Source organism: Mastacembelus armatus, unplaced genomic scaffold, assembly GCF_900324485.2.
Source record: "Mastacembelus armatus unplaced genomic scaffold, fMasArm1.2, whole genome shotgun sequence".
Lineage (NCBI taxonomy): Eukaryota > Metazoa > Chordata > Actinopteri > Synbranchiformes > Mastacembelidae > Mastacembelus > Mastacembelus armatus.
Window position 1 is genome coordinate 116,946 of NW_022872893.1, and position 18,285 is coordinate 135,230.

Here is an 18,285-nt window from a genome sequence, read left to right on the forward strand (position 1 = left end):
TGTCGTGTGTTTCATTGCCTTCAGGGAAAAGAACCATGTCAGTGTAGCGTAAACCTGACAACTACTGTCATTACATTTGCCTCACCTATGAAAGGTCCCTGGTTAGAAACCAGTACATATATGGCTGTTTTGGTCACTGTTGCATTTCAGTCTCAGAAAACCCAACCTGAGCTTTGACCCAAACTCTTTGTAGCTCCATTTGATGTGTTGAATTACTGAAGACATTGCTGGAATGCTGAATAAATACTGGGGTGGTGGAGTGTTGAAATAAAGACAGATCTCTTACAATGATTCCAGGACTGTTTCTGTGAAGCAAGTGATTAGAGACTTTGTTTACTACTTGAAACAGGTGGTTTGAGCTCCACCAAAGCTGTCACACTTTGTCATGGCAACATGTTTATCTATTCAGTTAGATTCAAAGTTTTACAGAAGATGATTATGGGCACTGTGATATTTCTTTCTATATTTGTTCTGAGGAAAAAGTCCCAATTCTGACAAGAAAGTCAGATATGGGAAAAAAAACATCGAGTTGGAAGTTGGAATTCTGAGAAGCAAACATAGTAAAATCATGCAATAATATTAGTAAAACATATTTAAAATGTAACATTTCTAACGAATGTCAACACAATATGCAAACATTCAATAACGAACTGATTCATCATCTGAACTTATATGCACTGATATGTATTGTACATTGTTTAGACAGTCAGTGGGAAATCAAAAGGAGAAAAGTGAAGTGCTTTGACACAATAACTATGTCCTGGGTGGGTTCTTGGGCACATCTCAACCTCATGAAGGTCAGCTGGAAGTTATTCTGGGAATTCTGCACAGATCATGTATTTCAAACATCTGTTTCAATGTGACAAGGAGACCAAATGGTTAAGGTGATAGACTGCTAATCCATTGTGCGTCGATCATGTGGGTTCAAATCCCATCCTTGTCGTGGAAACCGGTGTTTGGTGTTCAACAATTAAAAATGTGACATTAGATGAAGACTTGCGTGTAACATTTGCTTCAGTTTGGAGTTATAGCATGTATTGCATTTGTGTAGTATAGAGGGAGAACCATCGACCTCTGAATTATGCAACAAAACAGAAACAAAGATGTGTTTCTCAAGCTCAAAACAGTTCTCTGTACAACACTGAACCATAACCTAGACTCAGTTATTACGGAAACACCATCTGAAGGTGTACCTGACATCAACAGAAGATAATACACTGACTTTATGTGGTCAGACCAATTTTTAAACAGATATACAAATTATTATGCTAATAATAATTCCTAAAGTGCATCTTGTTGTTGGCTGGACTCGAACCTGCACGGGGAAACCCCAATGGATTTCGAGTCCATCACTTTAACCGCTCAGCCACAACAACTTACAGTCAAGGGTAACTGATTATATTTAAAACCAAAAAATGTATAAGTATTTGTTTTATTTTGAAAAGAAACATTTCTCTGCACATAAGTGTAGGTTAAGGTGTTTTACTAGGTGTGGAAACTGTACAGCAATAATAGGAAGATATAGTCATTTGTCTATTTAGTACTGAGGAAGAACTAAAGACAAGAACCTAAATTCTGAATTAACATCAAATATCATGGCTGAACTAGCTACAAAATGCCCACACAAACTTCTATGGACAACAAAAAGAAATAAACGCTGATAATAAACTGAATATGAAAAATTAAATGTGTCAAATGTTTTTCTACATTGTTGTAGAGTTGCATGGATTTCTTTCTGTATTTGTGTTTATTAATGGGACCGGAAGTCCTAAGCTCAGTCTAAAGATGGACTGGTAAAGTGTTAGAGCCAGACAGAAGCAAATGATTCCCAGCAAAGACACATGCAGCTGCACTAACCTTCACTGAGTGACAGATTTGTAGTGATGGAGAAAACAAAGCTTTCTGAAGGTCTGAGTCCATATGGAGAAAAATGAGTCACTGTTTGGAAGCTCTGACACAGGCAGAAATGTGACACCTGCTTGAAACTCGTTGGTCCTGCATTTGTCTGGATGAAGTCAATCTGAGACTGTTATGAAACAATGGTCTTAAGGCTTTTGTTAGTGTTTAAAGTTGAGTCAAGTTTCTATTGTGAATGAAGCAGGAATAAATGTTTGTATCTTATTTAATAATTCTAGATTCATTTATTGTTTTTACATCTGAGCTTTTGTGTATTTCAGATCATTTCATGTAAAGGTGGCTATTGATCAATCAGCACTAACAGACTCTCAGTTGTTCATTGGTGTTTTCTGCCCTGTAGTAGATTTTGTCAGCTGTTCTGTGTGACTGTGCCTCAGGTGAACCATGATGACACCTTATCACCAAAACACTACAGTAGAGTACAGGACAGACACTTGTCCAGTGTTTCTATCTAACAATGTAGATGCTGAAGCTGTAAATAGGCAATGCCTGATTTTTTTTATGTCAGGTTCTGATTATCCTCATTGAGTGAACTTATGATAGTTCAAGATCTTCTGGTACTGATAGGCAGTTCCTTCTTTTAATAGTTCGGTTGTTTTGAGAACAGTAAGATTTTGGTAAGTAGCACCAAAAAGTTTCCAGTCTGAGATTTTACTGAGACTAAAATTCATATGACTGAAGTCAAAGTGCAGAGTGCTAACCATTACACCATGTTCCTGGTAATGTAATAAATGGGTCATGTATCCTCAGGACCATGGATGTTGCTGAATCCACCAACACCTCCTTGAATATGGTTTCCATCACAGAAGAGAAACAGAAATAGCTTTTGATGCTTTTGCACTACAAGATTAAAACAACATGTTGTAGGTGATGACAGTGACAACTTCCATTTTTAGAAGACTTTTTTGTTGTTTTATAACTTTTTAATAACAGTAAACATTTATTTACATTATTTAAATTTGTAAAACATACGTTTTCTATTTTCAATTTACAGTTCTGGCATATTTGCTCAAGTAATGGGTTGTTTTGGCACTTTCCTTTTCCTCCTTTGAATATGACAGTATTGATGTGTAATACCTCCAAAGTAAACTAACTAACGTCAGTGCTAACTATGCAGCTAACATGGCCAGCATCAACACGTCCATGTTATATATAAAACAGAAGTAAAACTATAGAAACTCACCACAGTAAATGAAAGTATCCACTGTACCTTGTTGTCTTGTGCTGATGGTAGTGAGAACAGACTCCTGTTGTTACAGTCAACACCAGAGCAGCTTTTGTGCTCAGCTTGTCTCCTGCTGTGTCTATCCTCTTTGTGCCAGAGCCAGTGTCCAATAATGGAGGACAGCAGAGTTTTGCTGAACTTTTCCATGGGCTGTGTTTGGGCAGAGCCAGAGGAGGGGCTTACCTCTTGTATACAAGAAAAGGAAGTGGAAAACCTATTGTTTCATCACTTCGCTTCAAAAAAAAAAAAAAAAACAGGGAAAGGAAAAAAAAGGAGGCGCCTCTACCTGCTTTGTGTATCTCTACATACACCAGACAGCCATATAAGTGTACCAAAATGAACAGAAAGTCAGTTTTGCATAATTGGGGACTTTTCAACTGTGCACCACCATCAGTGGTGATTTCAGCATCAACCTACCAAAGTCAGCTGTTGTTTAAAAACCAAACCTGGTGAATAAAATGGGCTTTAAATGTTTAGACAGATAGAAGAGCTGAAGGAAAGCCACCAAAAACAGCTGGACAACATCTTTGAGATGCTATCAAAGACCATGCCTGCCAAAGTGCTATGGACACTCTGGAAAACCAGTATGTGCCTCTGGATGAGTTCATACAACCTGGCATACATGTTTTTGGACTGTGTGGAGGAAACTGGAGAACCTGAAGAAAACCCACACAAGCACAGGGAGAACATGCAAACTCCACACAGAAAGACCCAGTTGCAAAAAGCACCTAACAGGTTGCGAACCCAGACCCTGTAACCACTGGAGAAAGAAGTACTAAGATCCTTTTCTTAAGTAGAATGATGATGTCAACAATAAGCCTTCCCTTGGCTATGAGCATGTCCTGAGCTGCAGGATGGAAGGAGAGGGGCAGTAAGTCCAAGGTTGCCTAAGAGCCAAGCATACTCCTTAGACTGCTCAAATGCTCAGTCTGTTATCTGTCCTACAAAGAACAGAGCAGCAGGTTTTAAAGATTAATGTTCTATGTGTGGAAATTCCACGTAGTCAACATTTCAAATTGGAAACAATTCTGTAGTCATTTATGATACAGTCACTCATCTATCTAGTTTATTTAATGACACTGAAACACCTTCTCTGAAGCATACAGCCCCTCACTGTAGCTGGTAGTCTTAAGGGCCCAGGACACAGTGAGCACATTGCCATTTCATAAGAGATGGGCAAGAGGTGGGTCACCAATATCCTTACTTTGTTCAAATATCCTTAATGAGATGGTCAGGAACATGTAGGAAAAATGTCTAAATAAAATAATCCCATGTGGACTTTTTACAAGGACAACATTACAGGTAATGGAAGATTTTGCTTTAGACAAATCTGGATGTTGTCTTATCTGACTGCAACTAAAACAGTAAAGAAAAATTAATAAAAAGTAAAGTCAAAACATTTGTAATATCTGACTTGTACAGTTTTAATCACTTGTCAGAGCAGAATCTCTCCTTTAGATGACCCATGAGCAGTCAACTATAACTCCAGTTAACACTAGTGATGTGTCGTTCGTGAACGATCCGTTCAATATGAACTAATCTTTTATATGACTCGGGAGTAATGAGTCCTCTCAGTGAGCGATTTGTTCATTTTCATGCAGTACCTTCTCTCGCCACATGGCAGCAGCTACATAAGCTCAGTCAGCAGGACAGGGAACAGAAATGATTAGTTCATGACTCACTCAACTGTGCGTCCGTCCTCAGGTCCTCGTTCATTTGTCACGTGACAGCTGTAGCTCAGCTACTGGTCTTTGATTCTTGTAGATGTGTGTGGTGTTATTGTGTATATAATGTAAAGTGTGTTTGTAAATAAATACTTTAGAAAATTATATCAATATGTTGATTTTGTGTTATACTCTGCCACAAATTGTTCATCGTTCAGAGCTCGGGCTGTGTGGCGAGCTGTACACTCGTTCTCGGATCGGTCTCGCGTTCATTTGTCACGTGACAGCTACCAAGTCACTGTCGCGCTGTTAAACAATGGCAGGGAGGATGCAGGACACAAGACACTTTATTGTGGTGTGTATTTGCTTTCCTAGGTTTTCACATGGTTTGAATTGCTTGTGGCATTTTGTGGATTATAATATGTCAGCTGAAGCAAACCATGTTGTCTTCAGTATATAGTATAAGAGAACCGCGGCCACTTTTACAACGCCCACAAGAGGCCTACAGCGCCACCTGCTGTAAAATGAACGAAATGACTCAAAATGATTCGCTCAATTTACTGTTCGAGAGTTAAAGATCCGAGTCAGTTAAAAGAATCGAATTTCCCATCTCTAGTTTTAACACATGCAGTAGTAGTTCGCTACTGGTGCTGAACTTGTTGGGGAATTAGCTCAAGTGGTAGAGTGCTTGCTTAGTATGTCAGAGATAGTGGGATCAATACATAGCAGTGGTAATTAATAGAGTCCTTCCTAATGACATAGCCTAAAGGAAGCATTTACAGGGTGAACAGAATCAACCCTAGCACAGAACCTTGTGGAACTCCATAACTAACATTTGTGTGTGTGGAAGGTTCATCATGGACATGGACAAACCGGAATCTATCCGATAAATAGGATTGGAACCACTTTAATGCTGTTCCTCTGATACCAGTCACATGCTCCAATCTCTGTAATACGATGTTGTGGTCAATAGTGTCAAATGCAGGTCTAGAAGGACAAGTATAGAAACAAGTCCATTATCTGAGGCTAGGAGAAGGTTGTTGGTGACTTTTAACAGTGCTGTTTTTGTGCTATGATGTGCTCTAAATCCTGATTGAAAATCTTCAAATAGTTCATACCTGTGTAAGTGGTCTGATAGCTGTCACTCTTCCTGAAGCGGAGTGATTCGAAACACTGTGTCGAGGCTTGTATCAAAACACCGGTGTCACGTGACTGATGACGAACGTCATCACTGTTTTGCTTTGAGCTTCATTGCTTCAAAATGTTTCAAAGCTTTTCATTGGCTCATAGTCTTTCAGTGTGTGTCATTGGCTCATGGCATTTCAATGCATTCTGAGGCAATGACAGCTTGACAGGTTTGACAGATATGAGTGGTTTGGTGCCATACCAGCTATATAAGATGCATCATTCTGCTTCAGGATTTGGAGAGTGAGAGTGAGAGTATTTTGGCAAGTTTCACGGCGAGTCCCACCAATAAGCGATGTTCTAAAGTTTGGGATCATTTTGATCTCAAGAGGTCTGAACTTTTATTGCTGTCTTGGGATTGAAACAGTGCCAGTGCTTCATTCATGCTCTTTAGAGGTTGCTATTGCTTCAGTTGTCCACCAGATGTCACCGTCTCTGAAGCCTCGAAGCTTTGAATCTTTTTCAGCACAATTATCAGGAAAGCCTCAGTGCTTCATGAGGCTTCACTTGCCCATCACTAATTCAGAGCACATACCGCTGAAGAGTAACTCCTCACTAGTGAGTATGGTAACAAACAATCCAGCAATTTGTGTCCACACAGTCCCTGCTATTTAAGCATAGGTCCACAGGTGACACAAATCAGCAATCAAATAAAGTTCAGAACAAATTGCCCAAGCATTTCCCGTTGTCCCTTCAAAGTAAAATCACAGAACCGGAAACCTAGTTTCCAGAATATGACAGTTATTTACATAGGGGGAAACAGAGGGATAACTGGTCAAAGAAACTAGATGAATTAACAAATAAAACATTGTAACAGTATAACCATAGGTTATATGCAGTGGTGAAAAAGAAATCTTGAAATCAGTTCATGTTCTGTGTTTGAGTCTGAGGTCTAAACAGCAGTTTAGGAGGAAGCTGTAAGTATCTACGGAAACCAACTGAGATTAGTGTGAGACAACCAGCATAGCCATGGGTTACTTGTCTGACCTCAGGTTTACTGAGGCTCAGTCCGTTGTGCTGCCAGCTGGTCAAACTGCAGTCTGCCAGGAGGTTTCCAGGAGAGACCTAGGCATTACCCGAGGTCCTCGGCTGCAGGCCTGAAGTCCAGTTCTTGTTGTATTGTATTTACTTGTTTGTTTTTGTAGTTGTTGTTTCCTTCAGCACCGAAGGTTTAATGGGTGTGTTCAAAAAAGAGAAAACAAATTAGACTTGTTAGTGTGTTATCAGTTTAAGCATATTGTGTTTGTCTACTGTTGTGATTTAGATAAAGATCAGCTCCATTTCATGGCAAACTAACGGAGACAACCAGTTAATTCCAAGGGGTTCTCATAGTATTTCCTGCCACTGTACATGCTGAATAAGTTACAACATATATTGATGGACCTTTCTCAGAGGAGTCCATATAAAGCAGGAGATTCAGGGATTTATAATTTATGTCAGACATACATCTAATCACAGTTACAGGGCTAGGCTCAGCTGGATCAGTTACACTCTTCATATCTTCATACTGTGGTTCCATGGTGTAATGATTTGCACTCTGGACTTTGACTCAGGTCTCAGTAAGACCTCAGACTAGAAACTTTTTGGTGCTACTTATCAAAATCTGTTCTCAAAACATCTAAACTGTTAAAAGAAGGAACTTAGAGTGCCCACCAGTAGCAGAAGATCTTGAACTATCATAAGAGAAACCTAACTCTTAAAATACTATAATAGAAAAACAATATAAGTTCACTCAATGAGGATAATCAGAACCTGACATAAAAAAAATCAGGCAATGCAACTGAGAGTCTGTTAGTGCTGATTGATCAATAGCCACCTTTACATGAAACAATCTGAAATATACAAAAGCTCAAATGTAAAAATAATTCTTGCTTCTGTCTGGCTCTAACACTTTACCACTCCAGCTTTATACTGAGCTTAGGACTTCCTGTCCCATTAATACACACAAATAAGAATAAGCTTTGCTTCATGTTAAGTTAAAGAGAAACACGTTTGTTTCTGTTTTGTTGCATAATCCAGAGGTTGATGCACTGAAACCGTTCATCAGCACATCAATGCACTTTTCATCCACTTTGGTTCTTCCTCTACACTACACAAATGCAATGCATGCTATACTTCCAGTTTGAACATTCTGAAACAGAGATCATACTTGTGTCTTCTCACATTTATAATCTTTGAACGCCAAATAAGAGCTTCCACGGCGAGGATGGGATTCAAATCCATGTGTGCAAAGCACAATGGATTAGCAGTCCATCACCTTTACTGCTCTGTCACCTCATCACACTGTTTAAAGATGTTTAAAGATGTTTAAAGTGGATGATCTGTGCAGAATTACCAGAAGAATTTCCAGGTTTACTGCAACAGTAAATCTGTCTAATTACAGTCTAATGTTACTGCACTGATTCATAATCTGTCATCATGGAACCACTATATAAACATAATTCAGGTTAAACTGAGCTCTGCCCTGTAACTATGATCAATTGTATGACCTGTATAAGACATAAATCTTTGTTATCATTCGACCACACTTGTCCAGTCCGAATGACATTCCAGTGTCGTTGCTGTATATCCTGGTGGTATGGCTCAGTGAGTCGATGTCTCGCTCATTTCTGGCGTACAGCTTGATGTCATCCATGTACAGGATATGGCTGATGGTTGCTCCATTTCGTGGTATCCAAGGCCAGTATTAGTGATGACCTGGGTGAGGGGGTTCAGGCCTATGCAGAACCGCAGCGGGGACAGAGCATCTCCTTGGTAGATGCCGCACTTAATGCAATTGGCTTGAGGTTCGTCACTAGGGTTGTTTTCCACAGTCCCATTGAGTTCCTTAGGAAGGTTCTTAGAGTCCTATTGATTCGTGTAGTCAATCCAGGCGGTGCACAGGTTGGTCTGTCTGGTCTTACAGTCTCTTTGTTGTGGAGCAATATCTGTACTGTACTCTATCACCACGTCCTTCATCAGAGGTGGAGATACATACAGTCATGTGAATCTCCTCAAGAAAGGAAAGCCAGTCCTGGTTGTTGAAATACACATCACTCATTGTTCCCCAATGGTCCCTGCCCTTTGGGTTTAACTTGATTGTAGGAAACACACCTGAATTAGGTGATCAGCAGTGGGTAGGGGGAGGGCAGGTGATGGTTGGACAACAAGCAGGCCAGTAGCTTTCAAGGACATCACTGTACAAATTTTTTGTATGTTGATGTTTGGCAGTAACAGTGGGACATTTCCTGCTATGCTTGAAAAATCAGTGGGTCTGAATCCCAGGCAGTGAAATCAGTTCTCACATTCTCCATCAAACCTGTGATGCTTTACAACAAATATCCTCATCTGGATTGTCATTAAATAAACATAGATGAGTGACTGTAATTGTTTCCAAATTGAAACAACATTGACTGTCACGCCTGGCAACTCTCTCGACAGCTTGGCTTCCGGGGTCGCACTTTTATTTTGAAGGGTCCACGTGCGGCCGGTTGCTCTCCGTTTCCTGTCAGCTAATTTGACAGCATTACTCACCTGTTTGTTCTCGTATGTTGACAGCTCTTATACTCCTCGCCGACCACAATCAGCTCGCCGGATTGTCTGCTTCGCCACCTACAAAGGAGTGTCATTCATGCTGCCCGATCCAGAAAAAGATTAATCGCCAAGTAAGCCTTTGTTTACCTTAAAGAAGAACTTTGGTTGTTTTCAAGTGGACTAACACTTGCACGAATTCGAGCAGTCCCGGAGGATCTTCATGAGTGGACTATTTGAAGTTTCAAGGAAGCATTGTTTATGAACTATGATCCTCCGTGTTTAGTTTTGTTGTCTCTTTTAAGTTACGAAGAGAACTGTGATTTTCTCCCTCTCATTCTTGTTTTGGAATAGTTTATTGGAGGAGTTTAACTGTTAGGTTTAACTCACTAACTATCAGAGGACCTGGAGTTCGTGACTAGAACAATCCTGATACGTTCAGATGTTGCTCTGCGGGCCAAAATTCCGGATTCCCTCATTCATCTGCCTAGGCAATCTCGAAGTTACCGGCGTGAGCTTAGTCAGTAATCGTCCCATTCCATATATCTTCTGGTCTTTGTCTCCACCTACTGGTCAAACCATATTGCACGTTTCATTCAATACTAATTCTTGTGAATAAAATCTCTTAAATTGAGAGTGGTGTGAGTGCTTATTTGGTCCTCAAGTCCAACAAACCCTGACATTGACTAGGTGGACTATTGACTAGCCCGTTCTGTTCTCTGTTGAACAGATAATACACTGAGCATTTGGGCAGTCTCAGGAGGATGCTTGACTCTAGGGAAACATGGTCAAGTCAAGTCAAATTTATTTCTAAAGCACCTTTAACACAACTTAGTTGACCAAAGTGTTGTACAAATCTATACTTGCTGTAAACAGAAAAACAGGAAATAAAAACAACCAATAATAACAAATAGTACAATAAAAAGAACACCTCATCATTCAGTATTAAATGCCAATGTGTATAAAAACGTCTTAAGGTGAGATTTAAAAATAGGAAGAGTCGGGGCCTGCCTGATGTACAGGGGCAACTCATTCCAAAGTAGGCCATTAGCAATACTTTAAATTTGACCCTGAACTGCACAGGGAGCCAGTATAAGGACGCGAAAACAGGACTTATGTGTTCCCGTTTACGTGTTCCCGTTAAAAAACGTGCAGCAGTTGCAAACTTGCAATTAACTGAGTATTAACTCGAAACCAACCTTGCAACCTTTTCCAGCAGGGCTCATTACAACATTACATGAGATATCAGTCAATAACCTATCACCACAATGAGTAGTGAATAAAGGAAGTTCAGCTGCACATTCAACATATTTCAGCTACACTGTTACATAGAAAACAGTTCCAACTCCCAAAGAACTGAATATAGTCAGACTAATACTGAATATAGTCAGACTAATTCATAAAGATAAATCTGACCTTAATGTTCTGACAACATTAAAGTCAGATTGTGATACATTGGTCACCATGACTGAGTGATCTAAGTGTTGCTTTCAGGTTTTAGTTTTCTCTACAGATGTGCATTCAAACCCCACTCTTCACATGGCACCTTTGTTCTAGAGCAGTGTCTGTGTTGTAATACTGTGCTATGCATTTATACCAACGTGCATGTGACTGAACTTACTGGAGAATGAGTAACCAACACAGATCCCTAAGACTGACTGCAGTACCTGTTCCCCACCTCTCTCTCTCCTTATTTAGTTTGATTAATTTGATTGGCTGAACACACCTGAATTAGGCAATCAGCAGTAGTTAGGGCAGGGATAGTTGGAAAACAAACAGGGCAGTGGCCCTAGGGGACCAGGTTTGGCTAACCCTGCAAAAGAGAGATCAGCAAAGAGGTAGTCCATTCAGATTGGATACAAGGGGAGATGGTTATTAACATTAACTAGTCTAGTTCTACGCCCATCTACATCACTGACAAACACAGAAATAGATGAAAATTCAAATGTAGAAATATAAATAAGACATGTATTAATTCTTGTTTAACCCTCTGGGGTCGACGCACGCGCCGGCGCGTTTTGACGCATCTTTTTCTGATAAGGCCGAAACAAACTTAAATTACTCCGTCAATTCTGATCGTACAGATAAAAGAAGTATATCATTCAAATCTGCAAAGGGTCTAGTTTTAGTGGTATACCATCATAATAACAACAAAACGTTGTGCTTTTTTTAAATAAAGAAAGCCGACAGGGTGCGCTCTCGGACTTTTCTGTCTCTGCCATTTCTCTTCACAGACGCGTAAATAAAACAACCAGAATCTCAGCGAATACTTGGCTCATAAAAATAAGAATTATATGGCTAGAAAGCTTGAAATGTTTTCTTTTGAGTGAAACAATTCAAGTCAAAAACAAATCTTCACTTTTTATTTAATCCGTATGAACGTAAGGAGAAGTCCGTTTTTTCCTGTCTCACCTCATTACAGGTAATGCGGTCCCGCCTTGTACACTGTCCACTGTTCACATGTAAATAATCTCAGGTGAACCAGGTAAATATGTGCACACCCCCGAGAAATGACACAAAATATCAAACTTCATCATAGAATTTACTCTCTTTTTTGGCGCGTTTGGATGATGGCGCGTTACGCATGTGAAGCGGCGCTCCTTACATTCCACACAGAGACAAATAGTTCTCTGTCCTCAGAGTAAAAACACTGATTTTAACTCAAATGAGGATCGTTTGGCTCCTCATTGTGTTGTATTGTGCTGCACTAATCCGTCCCATCTACATTGACTGAAAGGCTCATTATGCGCGCCTTTGTCTGGTCGTTCAGTGCGTCTTTTGTGTTCTCAGGTAAATCACATGACTATTCATCCTCAGACACACCCTCTTGCATATGGCCTTTCTGGACAAAAAGTGTCTTAGAAAATTTAAATCAGTGTATTGTTTACTGTGAATGTGTGAACAAGATGACATTCACAGCACTCTGAAGTAAATACTTTAGCCAACAACATGCTGGTCTCCAAAGTCTTGTGAACCAATGTTCTGTCTGTGTTTTATGGTCTTATTTCAGTGAGTAAAAAATTGTAGTTTTTCACTAGCCATGCATAAACACTTTTTTCTCAAAAACACAATACTGTATAAACTTGCTGCTCACATATTATTGTAGCCAATTTTGTGATGATTACAGTGTTATCAGATTTTAGACATTAATATGTTTAAAAAACACTGAAAAAAGCACAAATGTCAGGACATGTCAAAATTTGTCCAGGCCCCAAAAACCCCCTCAGACCCCAGAGGGTTAACTGTGGAACTGACCTAACCACTCAGTCACTACATCTACATTAGAGTCACTTTATAAGACCACTTTTCATAATACAAACTGACAAGAGAAGGCTGTAGAGGGATCTGACATTTGTCAGATGCTGAAAAAAAGAAGTGCAATTTATAGTCCAGAAACTACAACATTTGGTCCAGGTAAATACAGATACCAGAGAATTTACTTGATGTTTAAGGTTCTACCTAAGCTTTGAACCCAGGGGCTCCTGTTTTCAAGAGAGGTACCAACTAAGCCACAGTCACTGTTCATACACAGTTGTTAGAACAGTTCAGTCTGGAACAAGTGGTAGGCCAAGGGACAGAGAGACTGATCTGCCAACAGTGCCATCATTAGTCTCCTCTCAGGTATTTTCCATCCACCTCATCTGTTCTGCTTCTTGGCTTCTGTACTTCTGTACTTCTGCTTATGAAAAACATGTCGACATGTTGACATTTTCGACCGCCAGGCCACTCCTGCTAATTGGCTCAGACTGTCCTCAGTTAGTGACCACTATCCAACCTGTGCGCCTAGGCCCACCTGGGGGCCCTGCTGCAGTTAAGACTAGGCTGGGTTGGACACTGCAAGGACCAGTACCATCTCTTCCACGGTGTAGCCAACCACCACAGTGCCTTTTCCTCTCTACCGCTTCTCCTGCGGCTGAGCCCCGTGAACAGGTGGAGAAGCTCTGGTAACTCGACACCTTACCATATAGAGGTGAGAAGTTTGTCACTAGATCCCGGAGGGAAGAACAAGCGATGAATCTTTTGGAGGCGAAAACGGCTAGGGTAGATGTGGATGGTGTGCACAGATACGCCACCCCACTCTTGCGTGTGAATGACATGCCTGTGCTTTCATCACCACCAGAAGCAGTGGTACAGAGAGGCACCTCAGCAGAGACCAAGAGAAGGCCAAGGCCTATGAAGAGGAGATCCTGAAGGTAGTGGTGGCAGGTTATGCTACCGAAGTGACAGAAGAGCAGGTGAAAACCTCAGAGGAGTCGTGGTTCATTCCACACCACATGGTGACTCATAACCGAAAGAATCGGGTTGTGTTCAATTGCTCGTTCACCTATCAGGGCCAAACCCTCAACGAGCTGCTCCTGCCTGGCCCTAACCTGGGTGCCTCCCTCCTTGGGTCCTGCTGCAGTTTAGAGAACACCCCATTGCCCTCAGCAGTGACATAATGGGGATGTTTCACCAGGTGAGACTACTGCCCGAAGACCGGCCATTGTTGCGGTTCCTCTGGCGGAGCCGACAAGAGAATGCCCAACCCAAGGTGTACGACAGTGGGCTAGCAACACACCGGACCTCCTTGATCATCTTTCGAAAGAGCTGAGGTCAAAAAGCAGTGAACAGTGGCTGAATCACACTGATACGAACCCTCAGGAGCCTGCTTTAGGGTTGCGCTGGATGTGCAACTCTGACATACTCCACTACAAATCGAAGCCTTTAGAGAGCAGCCCTCCTACCATGAGGAGCATTTAGAGAGTTCTGGCTAGCCAATACGACCCGTTGGGGTTCCTCATTCCGTTCACACCTAGGGCTAAAGTGCTCATCCAACAATTATGGGCCAAGAGACGTGATCTACTGTCTGCTTGGGATACATGGGAAGGGGAACTCCAGCACCTTGACCACATCTGTCAATGGCGCTGCTACATTAGCCCAGCCCTGGACAGTCCTGAAAGCAGACGAGAGTTGCACATCTTCTGTGATGCATCACAACAAGCTTATGGTAGCATAGGATACCTACGCACAGAAGATGGTGCGGGACATGTAGAGGTTGCCTTTTTGACTGCCCACTCCAGAGTGGCTCCTAAACGTCAACTTTCCATGCCACGACTGGAATTGTGCGCAGCCCTAACTGGTGCTCAACTAGCCAGTCTACTGACTAAAGAGCTCACACTGCCGATGTCCAGAGCTGTGATGTGGACGGACTCCACCACCTTCCTCACTTGGATTCAGTATGATTCCTGCCATTATAAAGTTTTCATGGGTACTCGAATTGCCGAAATCCAGGAACTCACAGACAGCAAGGCTTGGCGTTACGTGTCTACAGTGGACAATCCGGCAGACGACCTCACCCGAGGAAAAAGACTGCAAGATCTCACATACCAATCTCGGTGGGCCCGAGGACCTTCGTTCTTGCTGCTTCCACCAGAACAATGGCCAGAGCGCTCAATCCCTTCACATGAGGATGTAGAAGAGGAGCAGCGCAAGCCCATGGTCTGTTTGGTGTCCTCAACAGCTGCCAACCCCTTGCCAGACGCACAAAAGTTCAGCAACTACAGTGAGCTGCTGAAAGAGAGTGCAAAGTGCCTTCACGGGGCGGCTGATAGGTCAGGAGAGACCTTGACAGCAGAAGATTACAGAGAGGCAGAGCTTAGTCTCCTGAGATCTACCCAGAGGGTCAGCTTCCCTGATGAGATCCAGTGTCTGGTATCGGGGAAACCTGTTCCCTCATCGAGTTGTTTGATTACACTGGCACCTGAATATGATAAGTCCCTCCAGCTGATTAGAGTGGGTGGGTGACTTAGACGCTGTCAGGACTCAGTAGTCAATGTTCATCCTGTCGTCTTAAAACAATGATAGTGATTTGAAGCACCCAGGGGCAGAGAGGCTTTTCACGGAGCTGAGGAGAAGATTTTGGATTCTCCGAGGCCGGGAAGCCATAAGACGAGAGCAACGTTCATGCCTTGAGTGTCAAAGGTGGAGACCTCGGCCAATCAACCCCCTTGCCTTAGACTACATCGTCCAGTTTTTATCTCAACTGGGATGGACTGCTTCGGTCCGATGCAGGTGAAGGTTGGATGGAGAAATGAGAAACGCTGGGGCCTGCTTTTTAAATGTTTAACGACCCGAGCTGTTCATATAGAGGTGCTAGCCAGTATCAACACCGACTCATTCCTGATGGCTTTGAGAAGATTCATCTCCCATCGCGGGAAATCAGCTGAGTTGCTCTGTGACCAGGGCACTAGTTTCCGTGGGGGTGATCGAGAACTGAAGGGAGCCTTTGAGGCCCTGCATCCTTCCTTACAAGCCAAGTTAGCCAAGCAGCAGCTTAAGTTCCAAAATAACCCACCAAGCGCTCCCCATATTGGAGGGGTCAGGGAGCGTGAAATCAGGTCCATCAAGGCTGCTTTGAGCTCCACTTTGGGTTCCCAGATAGTGAGTGGAGAAGTACTGTACACGGTCCTAGTGGAGATAGAGGGGATCCTCAACTCCAAGCCCTTGGGGTATGTGTCGTCAGACCTAGCCGATCTGGACCCTATTACCCCTAATCTGTTGCTGATGGGGCGACTGGACCCTTCACTTCCCCAGGTTATATACCATGACTCAGAGATCATCTGACATCGTCATTGGAAGACCTGTCAGGTGTTGGCCGACCGCTTCTGGACCCAGTTCCTGCGTCACTACTTGCCAACTCTTCAGACCCGGTCCAAGTGGCAGACAGATACATCTCCCATTCAGCTTGGCACGGTATTTATGATAGTGGATCCCCAACTACCCAGAGCATCATGGCCAGTGGGGGAAATCAGCTGAGTATTTCCAGGGACTGATGGCTTGATTCGATCGGCAGAGGTCAAGGTGAAGGACCGCAGATATGTGCGACCAGTGAGTCGTCTAATCCGACTCCCAGCTTTTCCAGAACAAGATGGACAATAATGACATTATTCTGCAAACTTGCTAGGGAAAGTTTGGGGGCGGCTGTGCTGAAGGCAGGACTGCAATTCCCAGAACGGCCACTAGGGGCGCGGTCGGTTGTTGAGGAGTTTAGGGAACTGGAATTTTACAAAAGGAAATAGCAGTGGAATGTTAAGTTAGGTGCTTACTGTGTGTGTAGCTAGTGTGTGTCCATAAGACAGATGGGTTGGTTGCCGCTGTAGTATTTAACTGCGTGATTATAATTTATATAGGCCTCATAGAATGTTGATAATTCCTTCGTTCTGTTGTATGGTTATGATTAGCAGCTAAGCTAAGCTAACTGAGAGGGATAGTCGATGTGTTTAGCTAGTTTATGAGTGTCGCTTCTTGTTTGTTGTTGGGATTGCTGTGCAAAGCAGCAATCCCAAGATATGTTCTTCGTTTTTTCTCTTTATTATTCTTTTTTTTATTGTTGGGATTGCTGTGCAAAGCAGCAATCCCAAGATATGTTCTTCGTTTTTGTTGGGATTGCTGTCCAAAGCAGCAATCCCAAGATATGTTCTTCGTTTTTTCTCTTTATTATTTTTTTTCTTTTTATTCCGCCGTTTTTTCGGTCGCTATCTAGTCCTACACCGTTCGACGTAGAAACGTCATTCAAACACCGTCGCGTGCAGCTCGATGAGGAGATGGGTGCTTCTACTTTTCTCAGCGATATCTTTCATAATTTCCGAAATATTCCAGGTTTTGTCGGATTTTTTTCCCATAGGAATGAATGGAGAGAACGTTAAAATCCCCTTTCAACTTTGTCCTCTTTGAGCTTTAACTGTGTCAGCATACTTTCAGCTAGAAACACCATTCGACCTTTGAACGGGTCAGAAGGCATTAATCTATAAGTCTTGTATACAGCTTTTTGATATCTATTACGGTTTTTCTTTAATCGCAGTTTAAGTTTTATGGTTTTTTTAGGAAATTTCTGAATTTTACATTGGTGTGTATGGGAGAGGGCTAGAGTGCGTGATGTCATCGCTAGAGTGGGAGAGGCTGTTAAGTTTAGGGAAAATTTTTCTCTCTAACTCGCTGTCACGGCCACAATTTTGACTCTTCATACACCATTTTCTCAAAAGTAGTAGAGATTTTTGTCTTCTTTCAGGCAATGCTGTTCATATTTTTATAGGACCTACGGTTTTTCCACAAGGTGGCCTAACAGACAGAGAGTGACTGCTCAATCTCTCATTCACTCCCATTCTAAAGATCTCTACAATTTTTGGAGAGAAACACAAATGAAGGCTGTTTCTAACTCGCCACCAATCCTTCATTTTTTGGAATATCTTCACAAAAAGTGGATCAGTCTCTTTGTTGAAGCCTCTTGGCACTGTTAGTGAAAGAATTATATTGATAGCACTTATAGTTTTTCTGTAATCCCCCAGTTTGTAAGGTGAAGTTTTCTCAGTTTCTCCACTCAGCGTGTGTAAAGTGCTGTCACTCCCCCTCTCACTCTGGCCTTTGATCACCATAGCAACTACTCAACACAAAGCAGCTATTGCGCAATAGCAGCATAGCAGCTGTCTATGTTTGGTAATTAAGAATGACTGGCTGCCAAATGTCCACTGCTGTTACACATGGTGACCACTGAGTACCACCCCCCCCCCCCCCCCCCCCACCCTCACCCTCACCCCCACTCTGGGCATAGGTCACCATAGTAACAGCTCAACACAAAACAATAGCAGCTGTCTGTGGTTGGTAATTAAGAATGACTGGCTGCCAAATGTCCACTGCTGTTTCACATGGTGACCACTCTGTACCACCCTCCCCATCCCCCCCCCTCACCCCCACTCTGGGCATAGGTCACCATAGCAACAGCTCAACACAAAACAATAGCAGCTGTCT

At 42.2% G+C, this 18,285-nt stretch overlaps 1 non-coding gene across 1 annotated transcript; it reads right to left on the reverse strand.

Annotated features, from left to right (window-relative positions):
* Nucleotides 1-1,294: 1,294 nt before the first annotated feature.
* Nucleotides 1,295-1,376, reverse strand: trnas-cga (transfer RNA serine (anticodon CGA)). Its single transcript has one exon. It is a non-coding gene; the product is annotated as a tRNA-Ser (tRNA).
* Nucleotides 1,377-18,285: the final 16,909 nt, after the last annotated feature.